Source organism: Patagioenas fasciata, chromosome 4 (genome assembly GCF_037038585.1).
Source record: "Patagioenas fasciata isolate bPatFas1 chromosome 4, bPatFas1.hap1, whole genome shotgun sequence".
Classification (NCBI taxonomy): domain Eukaryota; kingdom Metazoa; phylum Chordata; class Aves; order Columbiformes; family Columbidae; genus Patagioenas; species Patagioenas fasciata.
The window spans coordinates 69,727,319-69,742,333 of record NC_092523.1 but is presented as its reverse complement, the minus strand read 5'-3'; the positions used below and the strand labels follow the sequence as shown (position 1 = coordinate 69,742,333).

The 15,015-nt window shown below is 36.4% G+C and overlaps 1 long non-coding RNA gene across 1 annotated transcript in view; it reads right to left on the bottom strand.

Annotated features, from left to right (window-relative positions):
* LOC139827944 (uncharacterized) overlaps positions 1 to 13,778 on the bottom strand; it is a 78,750-nt gene extending 64,972 nt beyond the window's left edge. The window contains exons 1-2 of the long non-coding RNA XR_011739084.1: positions 13,646 to 13,778; positions 11,573 to 11,742 (exon numbers count right to left, since the gene is read on the bottom strand). This is a non-coding gene — a long non-coding RNA (uncharacterized lncRNA). The remainder of the gene's footprint in view (positions 1 to 11,572; positions 11,743 to 13,645) is intronic.
* Between the last annotated feature and the right edge of the window lie 1,237 nt (positions 13,779 to 15,015).

The window sequence follows — 15,015 nt, the reverse complement described above, 5'->3', positions numbered from 1 at the left end:
CAGCTTGTAGAACACTTGCAATGTAGTATTTGCATTGTAATTATTTCATCTCAGGCCACCAAAGAGTCAGGACAGATCAGCAACCTGCAGTCATTTCTGGTTGTAACTACGCTGGTTGCCTGGAGGCTGGCCAGCAAAACTTGCTCTAATAGTCCGCTTACGCAGGGCTGTACGTCATCCTGATTCGTCCTCACTTTATCCTGGCATTTGCCACCTTTATGCATGTAACGCCTGCAGGATTTGACCGACACAGAGGCTACTACCACAATCTGTCCCCGTGACCTTTCCAGGAGTGTTAATGATTTAATGCTAATAGCTATCCACTTCAGAAAGAGTTGTGGAGACTGGGGCGTAAGAGGTCATTATTGTTTAAACACATTTGCTTTGCTTTTCTTCTCAGAAACTTTAAATCAGAAGAAGTTTCCTTAAACAGAATGCCCAAACTGACAGCTTTAGGATGTGTGAGAAAGACACAGCTAATTTAGTGCAAAAGATAAGACATTTCCTTGGGGAAGCACTAATACCAGGCCTATTACCCCTCGGTGTCATTTCAGATTAGTGTACTACAGAGAAAGGGATTCTAAATCTTTTTAATTGAAAAATATTTGTCTTTCGCTTATTAAAACAAGTTTTTGCCTAGAGGTTGAGTTTGAAAATTAAATCTGAATTCCATTCAATTTCTGTACAGTTTCTCAAAAAGAGAAAGAAGTTAGTGTGTTGCCTTGTTAATTTATTGCAGATCAGAGAAAGGAGAAATATATTTCCACAGAGTCCCAAATGGAAGAGTTACATAAAAAGATGATTAGAAATACAAAGTCCAGACATAACTAACTTGTTAAGATTTGCCAGCTGTCATAGACACATCCACATGTGTGAATACATGTGCATGTATGTCATAATTATGCATGCAAATTGGAGGGATAATTATCCAAACTTGGTGGTTGAGGCACCAGCTGAGAAAAGAACATAATGTGCCTTTTCTCTCCCTTTTTTTTCTGGCTGAAAGTTTCAAAAAACATTAAAACCACTGATTTTAATCCATGTAGGTTTTTGATTCATAAGCCATGAAATGACCTTACAAAAAGGAGAAAATGCAAATATCCTTTTACCTTTAGCATGTTCTGAGCAGGAGCATTCCAAAACTGTAATCCAGGCTTTCTCAGTACCTGACCCATCCAGAGAATAATTGCATGTGGCCTTGGACCGGTCCACTTTTTCCCAAAACAAAAGAGATTTGAAGCAAAATCCTCACTATGACTGGTGTAGGCACTAACACCAAGAACCTCCTGGAAAGTATGGTTCCTTTAGGTACAGATGACAACCTCCAAGATTTGAAAACCATTAAACAGATGTAGTTAGTTATATACTTATATCTTCTTCTAAGGAAAATGGTACCTTGTTATCTGTTTTAGAGGTCTGAACGCAAAGACTTAAATGCACTCTAATTTGGGGGGCAGTTTATTTAAAATGGCGCTCTGCAAGTTCATGTTTCTATAGAAATACAGTCTGCCCCCGGTCCTTGGGTAGCTGCTCAGAGAACACTTGTTTATCATGGTGTTTTGGAGTTTTTCTCCCCAATAAAGGAGTTTCATTCTTCCAACCAACTGTACTCTCTTCACTTCTCATGCTTTCATAATGGTCGTGTTCCCTCTGATCATTACTAAAGAAAAATATTTTCCTTTTCTAATTAAATCCTTAGCCATTGTTTTTGTACTCTCTAGATCTCCAGAAATAGGATTTCTCAAAAAAAAAAAAAAAAGTCTAATTAAGCCATTTATCAAACTTTTCCAAGTGGGTAGAGTGACAAATTAGCCCTATCTTCCACCAGCAATCTGATGGATGGGAAGATAAAGATGCAGAGGCTGTTATTTTAGCTGGAAGCTCTCTACTATATCAATTGTTTGGCTGTAAGTCAAAAGAACCTAAGAGATGACAAGAACTAATGATGGGTCCATGAAGTTTATGCAGCATGAGGCCTGACTTCAAAGGAACCTGTCCGTATTAGCAATATCTCTATGCCTTCTTCCTGGAAAAAAAAAAAGCTTTTTTTTTTTTTTTTTTTTTAAATTTACTTAATCATCTTACTCTTTCAGTAAATGGAAAGAAAATGCAGACTAAATAAATGTGCATAATAATATATTGCCAACAAGTTCTGCTTTTCTCTACAAATATGAAGTGGTTGTTATGACATTACTTTTAAGTCCACCAGGAGAGTCTGAGACAGGTAGACTGTGAAAGCTTTTCCCTAGAAGTCTTTACTTTTAGGCTATTCCTGCAGAAGAACCAGACTCTCTGACAGCTGGCACACCATGCACAACTTGTACTCATGGAATCAAGCATGGAGACCTGGTCAGAGCAAGTCAGTCAACTTCAATAGGCTCAGGTCCTCTAAAATTGCTCCAGATTGCATGACGCCTAACCAAAATCAGGTTTGCAGGGGTGGTTATGGAGTCAGGATGAGAATGCCAAAAGTATCCCTAGATTCATACACGTAGTGGGAAAAATCATGGAAGACAAAACTCATTTAGAGAGTTGGATCAAGCCTGCACCACGTCTGGCTCACAAAGATCCAAAGCCATGCAGAAACATGCCAGAAAATAATTGAGGGCAAATTTCACAATTTGCTTGTGTATACTTTTACTTTTCCTAAGTGTTCACTCTTGGTGGTTTCAGGATACAGGGTTTTGTGTGAGGTTGATCTTTGATCTGACACTGTTCTGATGTGACAGGATCACCTTTGAAGTTTGTAACTTACACCTTTGTCCCTTCTCCCTATGTTTTTTAATATGCATCCATTTCTACATTTAATGGAAACCCTATCTACAAAGTGGAATACAATTACTACTCTGCAGGAAAACAGAAAGAGAGAAGGATATAGTGGCCAGGATGACTCCAAAGAAAAAAAAAAAGAGAGAAAAAACATCCAAAAACCTACTTTCACATGTGATTAGAAAAGTTTGACTGAAAACAAATCATTTCTGCAGATACTGTAAGTTATTGGAAACTAGAAGTAAAATCCATATATTTTTCACAGGGAAACTATTGAAAAATTACTGTTGATGTCCCATTTTTTGTTACCTTTTTCTTCTGGAAATAGAAGAGCATTCAACTACTGGCAGAGTGAAAAACTGTAGTATTGCTTTATAAAATCCAGCTGCAGTAATTCTGCATAGCTGAACATTCATATGCCTGATCAGCTTAATTCATCTTTTCAACAGAACATTTTTACAGTATGGAATTAAAAACACTAATGCAATGAAAAGAAGAGAGCATTAGAGTCAGTATAAAGCCATATTCAGCACATCCTACAATATTTTACCTTTGTTCTGCAGTCTGGATTTAATATGTGTAGAAGAAGCGCTGTGCAAAACTAGGGTATGTAATCAATCTTGAACTTCCCAGTGTCTCAATAAAATGCCCTATATTCATCGCTCTTCTATAGTTATCTATCCATCAAGCAGCTTACTCTGAAAGTGAAGAACAAGTGGCTTTACACTCATGGAATTTTTATTTTTTGTTACTTTTCGAAGGGGGCATGCCATTTAATCTGCCACGCTGCTTTTTAGCCTAAGACATAAAGGCAGTTTACATTGGTTTATCAGCTGTAGGAATGTCCACAGCCTCTGACGTTTTTTTTTGAGGAACTAATAAAAGACCTTAGAGTATGTGAGGTCCAACATAAGCAATCATGGAAAAACAAAAGAGAATTTTTTTAATACTAAAACCATGCTTGGCAACTTCAAAACAAGGAATTAAAATTCTGGTTGAGAATACAATGTGAACCATGCAATGCCAAATAATTCAACTTCTTTCTTCCTTCTGATGTGCTTGATATCTTTAAGTACCTAATGTACTTTCTTAGCTTAGGAACCACATTGTGAGTTCTCTAGATGTCATTCACTTGTAACACTTTGCATGAAACTGTAAATAAAGATAATGCAATGGCTGGGTTTTTTTTACTCAGAACTGTATTTTTTCCAAGCAAGATTAAGTGTAAGTATTATGGCAATATGCAATTAGGTGTTCAAATGTTCTAACTCAGGAAGGGTATTCCTTGAACAAAGAAGCTTAAATGCAATTTGAATGAAAATTAAATGTTTTTCAGCAAAAGATCAGTACTGAAGTTGCCAATGAAGCAAACTGTGTTTTTATTTATAGTTAGCAACATGGTCCCTGTCTGGCTGCCCTTGCATACTGTAAATAAGCCTGGGCAGACTACCTGATTTAAGATTATTTAGGAGACAGGTATTCATTGTCTCAAGAGACAGGTAAAACAACTCCCCTCATTCACTTAGCTTGGCTCAGGGGGGTAGTGGTTAAAACTCAATCCTATTTAGCCTTTCTTCAGTAAACTAAAAAAAAGGATTTTTTTTTCTTTTGTTTAAATATGGCTCCAATTAGTGAATATAGCAAGCTCATTCAGAACTATAAGCATCAGATTTTTCAGTCTTCTGAATTTCCCAAACATTTAGCAAACAACATTAAGAAAGTTTGTTCTATAATTTACGCTTTATGACACAATTCAATGGAAGACTTTTTAAAAGAGTTTCCTCCAAAATAAATAATAACCAAAAGGTTATTCCACCCTGCACTTGTCTTTTATGTGCCAGATAACTGGTTTGCTTCACTTCCATTTCACAACTTCAGAAAATAGAGCAAGTCCGTCTATCTACAGTTCCTGCCTGGAACCACAGACTTCAGCAGTCAACTCCAAGTTAAAATATAGATTAACTCATGTTTCATTTCTATTTTAAGATCATATTTAATTAGTTTAGGCTGAAGGATACAGTTTGCCAATAAATGTTGCCTAGTAGATTTTGCAGAAAATAAGTTGGGTGGAACAAAACTGAAAAACAGATAAACAAACCACCAATGCTATTAAAGCTACATGCAGAAACATACAGAGTAGCCTTGTATGAATTAGTGCTTTTCCACCAAATCTGTGAAACTGAAATGGAAATATGGTAAAGGAATCAGAGTGCAGAGAAACTGCCCAGCTATTGCGGTGGAAATACAGATTTCAACCATCAAAAGGACTTGTTTTTCACTTGTCTTAATTTCTCCTTCTTCTAAATCATGTTAATGTTACGTCATTTTTTCAAACCAAATTAATTTTAATTTTTTGTGTTGTGAACAGCTTTTGATTTTAAGAAGACTTTCACAAGAGTATTAAGGAGAGACATTTTGCTTACCAAATTATACATGAAGAGAGTAACAATTTTAGAGCTGCATGTCCTATTTTAGCTATTTGCACTATCAGTAAAAGATGAGTTGACCTGTTTGTGTTACTAAAATAGTCAAGGATCTTTAAACAAAAAATCAATCTCATTGAGCTGAACAGAAATGGCGAGGTGTAACGTGCTCACAGCACAACCCAGTTACTTGCCCATCCTGGCACTGTAACCAGTAAAACCCACAGTGTGTTTTGCCCAGCATGAACTGGGGATTATTGAAAATCTTAAAAGGTTGTTTTAAAAAAGTGTTATCCAAATTCTAGGCCAAAGAACTTTAGTGAGGATTTTGGTGAGCATCACTCTGTGGACTTGAAGTGAAAGATACAACCTTATAAATGAGACACAAAAAGAGGCAGATCAGGAATGATCAGAGATATTTAAACTGAGATTGGACATGACACTTAGTGCCATGATCTAGTAAACGGACTAGAGTTGGATCAAGGGTTGGACTCGATGATCTCTGAGGTCTTTTCCAACCCAGTCAATTCTGTGATTCTGCATTTGAAAGGATGGAGTGACCTAGCTCTAGGTAGAGAAAACTGAGGGGCTGCATGACAACATTCTTAAAATACATGAAAATGAAGGAAGTAATAGTTTCTTGATTATGAGCTTGATTTGTGGCAGGGCAATGTCCAAATGACCTCTGAAGTGGCTTTCAGACCTTAGTGAAGGGATATGTTATGTGAGAATAAACTTTCTGTATGGTTCCAGAAGCTCTTAGTAACAACAGACGGTAACTTCATCTAAAGCTTAAAGCCTTTTAGGATGGTTCACAAAACAGAAACCATAAACTTAACACAAGAGTTATGTTTTTATTTTTTAACGGATACTGCTTTCTTCCCTAGGTCACCTATGCACTTTCTGCAAAAAAAAAAAAAAAGGCCTGAATTTAAACCATTCCACCAGCCTGCAGAGATTTTGCCCTTGCTTTATTCAAAACTTGGTGATTTGAATCTAGGGGTTGCCAGTCACCTCTGTTTATCTTGTAACTTTCATAAACCCTTTTAAGTACCTCTATCATCATAATCGTAGAATTCTATGATTAAATTTATTATACCTCATTTATTTTGTACTATCTGCTATTACTCTTCAGGATGAATATTAAATACTCTGCATTCGAGCTCTATTTTCTGCACAAAGTCCTGTGTGTTACTAAGATATAGTTAGTTATTATAACATTCAACTAAGAGTATCAAAATCTTTACACAGCGTAATAACTTCACTAGATGGCAGTGGAGAGAAATATTACTTTACATTATTTTCTTTTTATTTTTTCATAAGACAAGGAAATAGCATAGTAAGTTCTGCAATTTATTAGTGTTGTCTGTGTTAATGCTAGATCACAAGACAGCAATGTTTTCGCCCACACAAAAGGCTGAGGGCTTCTGTCCAGTTTAATCAACATGCAAACATTTGTCAGAGCACTGCCACACTCTTCCAGCGCTAACACAGAGTGGCAGAGAGTTACATATACTCATCTTTCATCTTTGAAGGTTTGTGTCACAATTCCTCTTCCCTTATCTTTTATATATATTAATAAACATCATACTTCCATTGTCATAATCACTAAAGCTATCACAGAGATAAAATTAATACCATCATTCATTAACCGTGCCCAGGACCAGAAAGAGAAGGCAAAGAGCTGTTCCCTCCCTTATGCTTGCTCTGCAGTTGGTGGAGCGACAGACTGAACATGACCCAGTGCAGATTTAACGGAAGGGAATGGAAGGTTTCGACAAATAAATGCTGATGCATTTACAGAAGCAGCAAGATACTGCTTCGCATGGAGAACATGAAAAATTTTTTCAGAAGCTCAACTGTACCATGGTCTTTCCTGAAGCCTAAAGTCAGAGACACTGTTCCACAGAAAATCGTAACACTGATGATATAAACACCATGGAGAAAATGAGCAAATACTAAGAAACAGTAACCAGGTGATTCAAGGAGTTTTGTGCAAAATAGTCTCTGTATCCAATAAAATACTCCAAATTCTCAAGACCTCTTTATACCACTCAAATGCATGTTTGTTGGGAAAACTTAATGTCCCTTACAGGTGACTCAAGAAAAAAAGCAGAATTTTTCAGACTTCTGACAAAACTCCAAGAAGAAATACTTTAAGCAACAAGTTCTGTCACTTCAAAACCTTCAAAACTTCAACCTTTTGAATACAGAGAATTGATGCTTGGAAGTCCTTAGGAATTAATACACCTGAACAAAAAATTAAAATCTGGAATGAAGTGGATGATTTCAGCTAAGGTCATCACTTCAGTTAAAAAGCTATTGGTAAAATTCTCCAGAAACTATGGAGTTGTCTGGCTTTATTGATAATGTTCAGAAAACTCAAATTGTCATTCAGAACAATAAGGAGTTGGAAAAAGCTTTGTTTCTTCTAGAATCAGCTGTAAAATATATATATATAATTGTTTTTCCCCCCTAAGGTTTGTGTCTTGCTTTTGTAGAAATGTTATATAAAAAAAATCAATTTGCTGCCTAAATGACACTTTTTTATACTACGCCTTCCTTTTATCTTAATGATGTCCAAGATTTTGTCCTTAGAGGGTGGTACCTTCTCCTCTGACATCTCATCTGCTTGCTCACCAAACAGTTTGCAACAGCTAACAGAGATTCAGGATATTGCAAATGATAAAAAACAAACCCAGTTCGGTTGCAAGTGACTTCTTGACTTATGCCTGCTAAGCACAAAACTCCATTCAAAGCCTTGAACTTTTAAAGGCGTCATTTTCTACATGTATTTCTCTGTAAATATGAACAGATGAGAAACAATTCCTTATGGCATTCACTCTGAGATTTTCCTTGTTTTTTCTCTTCACTGGCTGTTGAGAAACAGAAATATATGGAAGTGCAAAGCCCCAGGGTTCTGTTAGTGACACAGTGGGCTGGACTCTCTGCTCTGCAACTTGCACATGGCTCCAGTCAGACAAATACAGACAATGCACAAAGCTGCCAGATATAGTACAACTAGTTGCCTAAACCAACTTGATAAAAATGAATGACTGCTCCCTAAGCATTGAGAGGTAGGTAAAAATAAGTAATGGATTATGTAGATAGATACCTAGGAAAAAATACACTTCAAATTAGCTCGATGGATTTCCCTAAATGGAGATATTGTAAATAAAGAGCTATAATTTGTTATGTTTGTTAAATTCAATCAGCAGAAACACGAAAGATCAACATAACAGAACAGTGATGCAACTTACGTTCCCTGCAACCCCAGTTACAGGGAAGTAATTTTCTTTTGTCATTAACATTAGACACATTCATGCTGGATGCTCCAGGATGACTCAGACACACAAGAGACAGTTAGGTACCCTGGTAAGAAGCCAAAAGTTCTCTCAAACAGCCAAGATACTGACAAAATGGTCCTTTCAGTTTATTTACTGCACTCATTTAGTTCCCCCCTTTTTTTTTTTTTTCAACTCTCAATTTAATGTTACATGAAAGAAAGTCTCAATCGCAAAATAAAGGTATGTGTTACACCTTATCCTTATCACTTTCCTCCAAACCCACTCATAAATCAAGGCAGTGCAGTTTTGCCTGGAAGCCATGCCATCACATTACTCTTAATTCAGCAACCTTAAAGTAAGGGGCAAATCAATATTGATTCGTATGGGTGTTACTGCAATAAGTCATGAAAATGCTTTAAGGTGTCACTGATATGAATATGATATCTAGACTTGCTCTGTCCATATTCATGTCAAATGAAGACTAAGAGTGAAAAGAAATATTCACCTAGCTATTTTCTTCTATATTATCTATGTCTGACTGTGTATAGAGTAGCTTCCCTGGCTTTTCAAAGCTGTACAAATATTTCCCAGTCTGCTTAGTTTGCATTTAATTTCTCTTCCCAGCACTTAAATTTTGTACTACCACAAAAAATTCAGTGACTTTTTCCTGAGACTTACAGGAAGGACTTGCATGGTGGGGATACTGGTTAAATCTATGTCCTTTGACCCACTAAGTTGAAAAGAACCTGCACAATGCTCAGCTTGGAAAGAAAACTGAAAATTGCTGTATTACAGTTATGATAATGCATCATTACAATGAGATGCTCTCTTCCTAATCAACTTTTAAATATAACTGTCTACAATCCATTACATGTTTTATTTGTTCGATTTGCACTTGCCTATCAACATGTAAATTAGATTGAACTAACCACAATATAACTAGAAAATGAAAAAAACAAGTTCCTTTTTTCCCCCAACACAAAGTTGTTCCTTCACATGGAATCCCCTACTGAGTGCAAAATAGTTAACTCTGGGTTACCTCCTCGGATTTCCTAAGAGTTCACCCGTGTTTCTCTCTTCTCTAAAGGGAAGTAAACGTTGAATTGTCCCGTGTCTATAACTGATTTTTTACCACAGCCTAGTTAGTTGATCAGGTCCATAAAGATCATAATTGATCAGCAACATTAAAAGTTTTCTTTACTACTGTTTAGTTTCCTGTGGCTCTAACACAACAGAAATGAAAGAAAATTGTCTTTTATACACCTTCTCTCTACAGTTTTTGCTTACCAGTTTCTATAATTTAGTTAACTCAATGTGCTTATTTTGTAGCAGTACAAATTTATTGTTTATTATAAATAGTATTTATGTGGAAATTTAAAAGGAGAAAATAAAGACATGAAAACAAATTGCTTATTCAGTCACGTAGAATTTTTTTGATTCAGTTCAGGCTCCAGAGTCATGCAAAGCAACTCCTTAATTTTCTGTTATCCCACACTGCACAGTTTCTATAAAATCTTTTATCGCAAATCTCCTAAAGCTGGGGATCTGCTCTTACGTGCCAATGCATTAGTAACTACATGGCCAGAAGAAGTTGATGCATGATAATAACTTTCTTCTGCTTCCTTGGCAAGGAAGCAGCTGAAGGCAGGATTAGTGGGGGTTGCAGACATGCAGCTGCCTGGCGTGACAGCCCACACACCCACCTGAGCACCAAACACCAGAGAAACCTTCACCCTTTTCACGACCACAGCCAGCTCACTCCACCCAGCTGCGAACTGGGGACAAGTCACCGTGAAGAGCAACTCTTAAAGGCAGGCTGTTAGTTTTGCAATTGAGTTAAACTTTTATCTTTGCATTAACACATTTCAAATATTTTCAAATGAGGCATTGATTACTTTGTTATATTAGAAATCAGCATGTTCTTTCTTGTGTTTGTCCCACTGTTGCTATTTAGCCAAGGTAACCAGAACTTCCAGTGATATTTTAAAGCCTCTCAATTGCCAGATGATGGGTGCACAGTTATTTTTATTCCACACCAGGCCACCCAAAAGATTTCTGAAGTTTGAAGTGCTAATCTAAAATGACTGCATTTTTTACAGCAATTGTGTTACACCTTGATCTAGTTCTGAAGCTTAAGTAACAGTGATATGGAGCTTCATTCTGAGTGCCAATTTCCAAACTAAACTAAAGCTTTATACTCAGTAAATCCTTGACCAAAGTGGATTATAACAGAAAACCCTGATAGACGGTTAGTTACAACAAAAGCAGTGGAATAATACAACAGTATATTTATTATTAATCCCAAACCAATTCTCTCTTAGAAATATATTTCATATCACAGGCTCTCACTCCTGCTCAGATTTGTAGTCTGTCTTCTAGCTAGTGTTTAAAAATAAGTATTTGAGTTAGAGATACATATAGCTTGTTTAACTTTTCTTGCTACCCTTTTCTTTCACAAGCCATGAAAATTTGCAGTGCTGTGTTGCTTGTTCTGAGCCATAGATGTGAATTTTCAGCTTATGCAGTCACACTCTATTGGTGATTACTATACAAAAACATTGTAACAGTTTGTGGGAATGAAAGACCATCATTTTTGTGGAATTGAATTAATTGTATAAATTTTACTCCTGAATTGCACTGGAAACTTGAAATTGTTACATAATTAAGAAATCCATTCAGATGTCTTTCCAGCTTTCATTTTCTGTCTTTGATGCATTTGCCACTGGGTTTTTCACAGAATATTAAGCCTTGCATATGGTTTCATTTACATCTCCAACGCAAGAGACCTAGCTTGCCATCGTGTGTAGTTTAGGTCTCAATTGTAGGTCACATATAACTAGAGGACACACAGAAAATGAGAAAGTCCTAGCACCTCTGTGGTTATCCTGCTGAATAATTGCTTCAGTAGCTGAATTTTGCAGTACAGATGTTGGTAATTTGCTATTGAAAACCACCAGTATCAAACTGTCAGAGTCAAGAAATGGCTTTAATTATTTCCTCCCTGGAGCAGTAATAGCCATTACTCGAATACTGCCAAAGCTGGAATGTGTTTGTGCTGGTGATTTCTTAGCACATTCAGTGGAGGCAGCTTACCTGCTGTTGCCAGGCTTGCTGCTGTTGTAGATTTGCTCCCTTGTTGGAAGAAACACAGAACAGAACGATTGCTTCGCCGAGGGCCAGATCATCTGGAGACCCCCTTCATGAACTTTTGTTATTTTCCCTGCTCACCAAAGACTAACATTGCTTTTCTGTTTCATTGAGTACTGAAAACAGAAAATAAATCAGACAGAAAGCTGTTGGAAAAACCTGTGGAAGGGAATACTTAAATAAAATATCAGAAGCTACAGAAAACTTGGTGGAAAACTGCACTAAGAAAAAAAGGGAATAAGAATAAAAAAGAGCAGAAGAACAGGAGAACAAATATTTTCAACAGTTTATAGCAATTTTAACATTATTCTCTGTCTTCCTTCAAATAAATCCAAAACCCAGATAATACTGATGTTAATATGAACATTTCCATGGGAGTCTGCAACTGGTTTTGGCTCATGCTTCAAAAGAATAAATAAAAGTCCTTGAAAATAGCTCTTGTGCTAGGATTTTTTTTTAACTCATTCTCATGCTGTATCCATTTGGGAGGACAACCTAACCTCTGCACCCCTGGAAGTTATCTTGTCTCTGAAGTGGGATAAGGCTTTTCTCCCTAAATGATTGCGGGGCTTTTCGGTCCTTAAACAGAGGATATTAAGAAGGGCTGATGCAAAGTTTTCGTGAAGTCTGGAGGCATTTGTCTCCACTGATCTTGGAGGCCCTCACATTAAATCCTAGAAGAGCAAAGAATCATTAGGATGTTCATGCAACAGCCACGCACTTGGCTAACAGCAGACTGCTCTCCCTTTGAAGTGCACGCTGCAGATATTTGTGCATATAGAGACTATGTTTCCCCATGTATAGTAACCTTTTCTTCTGCTGACTAGTGCAACATCACAAATGTAGCACTAATGGTCTCTGGTGCTGGGGTCCCTCTGTTTGGAAATATTTGCCAGCCTAAAAGTCTTTAAGTCACTAAGAACTCACCCCTACGTTGTGTAACATGTTTGCTATTAATTTATCCCGTGTTCATAGGTACAACTAAGGAAGAGGTCAAGGAATGTTTTAACTACAGCCAAATTTTCCTTGACTTTGTTTTTTTATTTCCTTTCTTTTTAGGCCAGCAATGAAAATTTAAAAATCTTGATAAAAAAATAGAAACAGTTACTACTTTAAAACAAGCAGCTCAGAAAAGAGAAAAAAAGGAGTTTTCTTTCCACCCCAGTGAAATGAAGACCTGCACATTCTGTTGAGATTTTGATCGGGCATTAAGATATTTTTCCAATCAAGCTTCTGAATGAATATTTCAATGAGGTGACCACTTCTAATAGCAGTAATTACTGCTGCTGGTATTATACCACAGTAATGATAAGAAACACTATGTGTCAGTATCATCGGCTGTTTGACAATTAATGAAAAAGGTTATAATGCTGGTTAATGGAGGTTTGTGATCAATAGTTATTGAAGTTCTGCTGTTATCCCTCCATGATAGCTAAGAGCATAAATAATTATGAGTTATGAAATGCTCTCTAGTGTTTCTGCAAGGGCAGGAATTGCTCTGATTGCAAGAGGCATGTCTTGTGTGTGGCATATCTTAACCACAAAATTGATATCTATGTGCAGAGTCTGGTGTCATCGACATTCAACTCACAGCTGAAACTATTTTGGAGTTTTGTTAAGAATGACAAGGTCTGATGAATGGAGATTAATGATTAAAATATTTCAGCCTTTCTGAGTCCTTACACAATGTGATGGCAAATAAGTCTTCAAAGAGATTTATTTTTGTTCCTAGCAGCTGGATATCTAAAGCCTGCCATTCCTGAGGGAGTCCCAGAGACCTACTTGATGATGGGAGTGTTTCACAGCTGTAAGAGACTCGGATTGTTAAACAATGACTTGAGCTATAACATATTTTAGAGACTAGACTCTTAAAACCCTGAGGTTTTCTAATTGCCTGCAGCCAGCCTGCTTATCACTGGAAACCTGTGAGCTCCCATGTTGTAACATGAGGCAGTGAAAGCCTGTCTTAAACATGTAATTTAATTACAAGGTAATTATTCCAGGAAAAAAAAATAATACCTCATTTTTCTGCTGTCCGAGGTGCAGGTGGGCCAGGGGTCTTGCTGACACGCAGGTAAGGTGACGTGATTCCTGATGGACTCCTGCAAGGGTGCAGCTTTTTGAGCACCATTTGAGAATGCACAAATGGTAACTAAACCTGTGATGAGAGTCATGGATAAATGGTGAGCTTTATACTGTTGTCAATGGCAAGGTGAAATTCTCTTTGACTGTAACGGTGGTGCCAAAATTCGGGCTGTAAGATCAGATCCTGTATTATCTCTTCAGAGATACCTGAAATGGATATCATCAATGCTCTGTTCTTCAAGGCGCAATGACACTAATAATAACAGAGACCATTATGAACGATAGAAAAATACTCCTTATTATCACTAGTGTAGGAAAACAGGTATGAAAATTAATTGTTTTGTGTACCTACAGAGAATATTTATTTGCAAAGGATACAGAGAATATTTATTTGCAAAAGGATTCAATTACAAACATTTCCATTTTGAATTTGAACAAAAACTGTACTTGGACAATGCCAGAAAAACTTTTGTAAAGTGCTTTTGCAAAGAACATTTTATAAGCCACATGCACATTTAGAAATCACTTCGAAACTCTCATCAAAGATTTAATTACAGGCTCTATAGTGATCTATATTACCAGACCTTGATTATTTTTGCAGAATATGCTACATTAACTTACATATTATGAAGTTGTAGATTTCAAGAGCTTTAAAGTATTATAATTAAAATTAAATAACCATAAACAAAATTAATGAATAACATTTTCTGGTTCGTATCCCCATTTTTTATGGATTCTATTCACTTTCTGATTAGCATGCCAAAAGTAGTAATTTTCTATCATGCAATCATAATCCTCAATGCCTGCACTTGTGGATGTAATTCTGCTCAAAAAACAGAGAATCAAACTACACAAAATTCCAGAAATGCAGGTACTGCCTTGAAATCAAAACCAAAATCAAACAAATAAAACTTACAGTGAGTGCTTTAATATTATAGGAGATAAATATATTAATGACTGTTTTTAGGAGGCAAAAAAAGCCTCATGAAACCTGGCATCTTTCTAAAATTTATCCCTTAAAATATTTAAGACAGTTTTACAGATTTCTTCTTTAGCTTGGTTTATATTTTGTAGCAAGACATTATTGGGGATATTGTTTGCGTTAAATGCATTTGAGTTAAAAAATCTTACTTTGAAAAACCTAATTTTATCATTATTTCAAGTAGGCAGTGAGAAGAGTAGAATTAATTCACAATAGCAATAGCTACAACTTCCCTGGAAAATTAATCTTTGTAGAACCTCATACCTAATTTCAGGCTGGTAAAATGCAGTGTGACATTTTAGTTTAACATGGAACAACATTT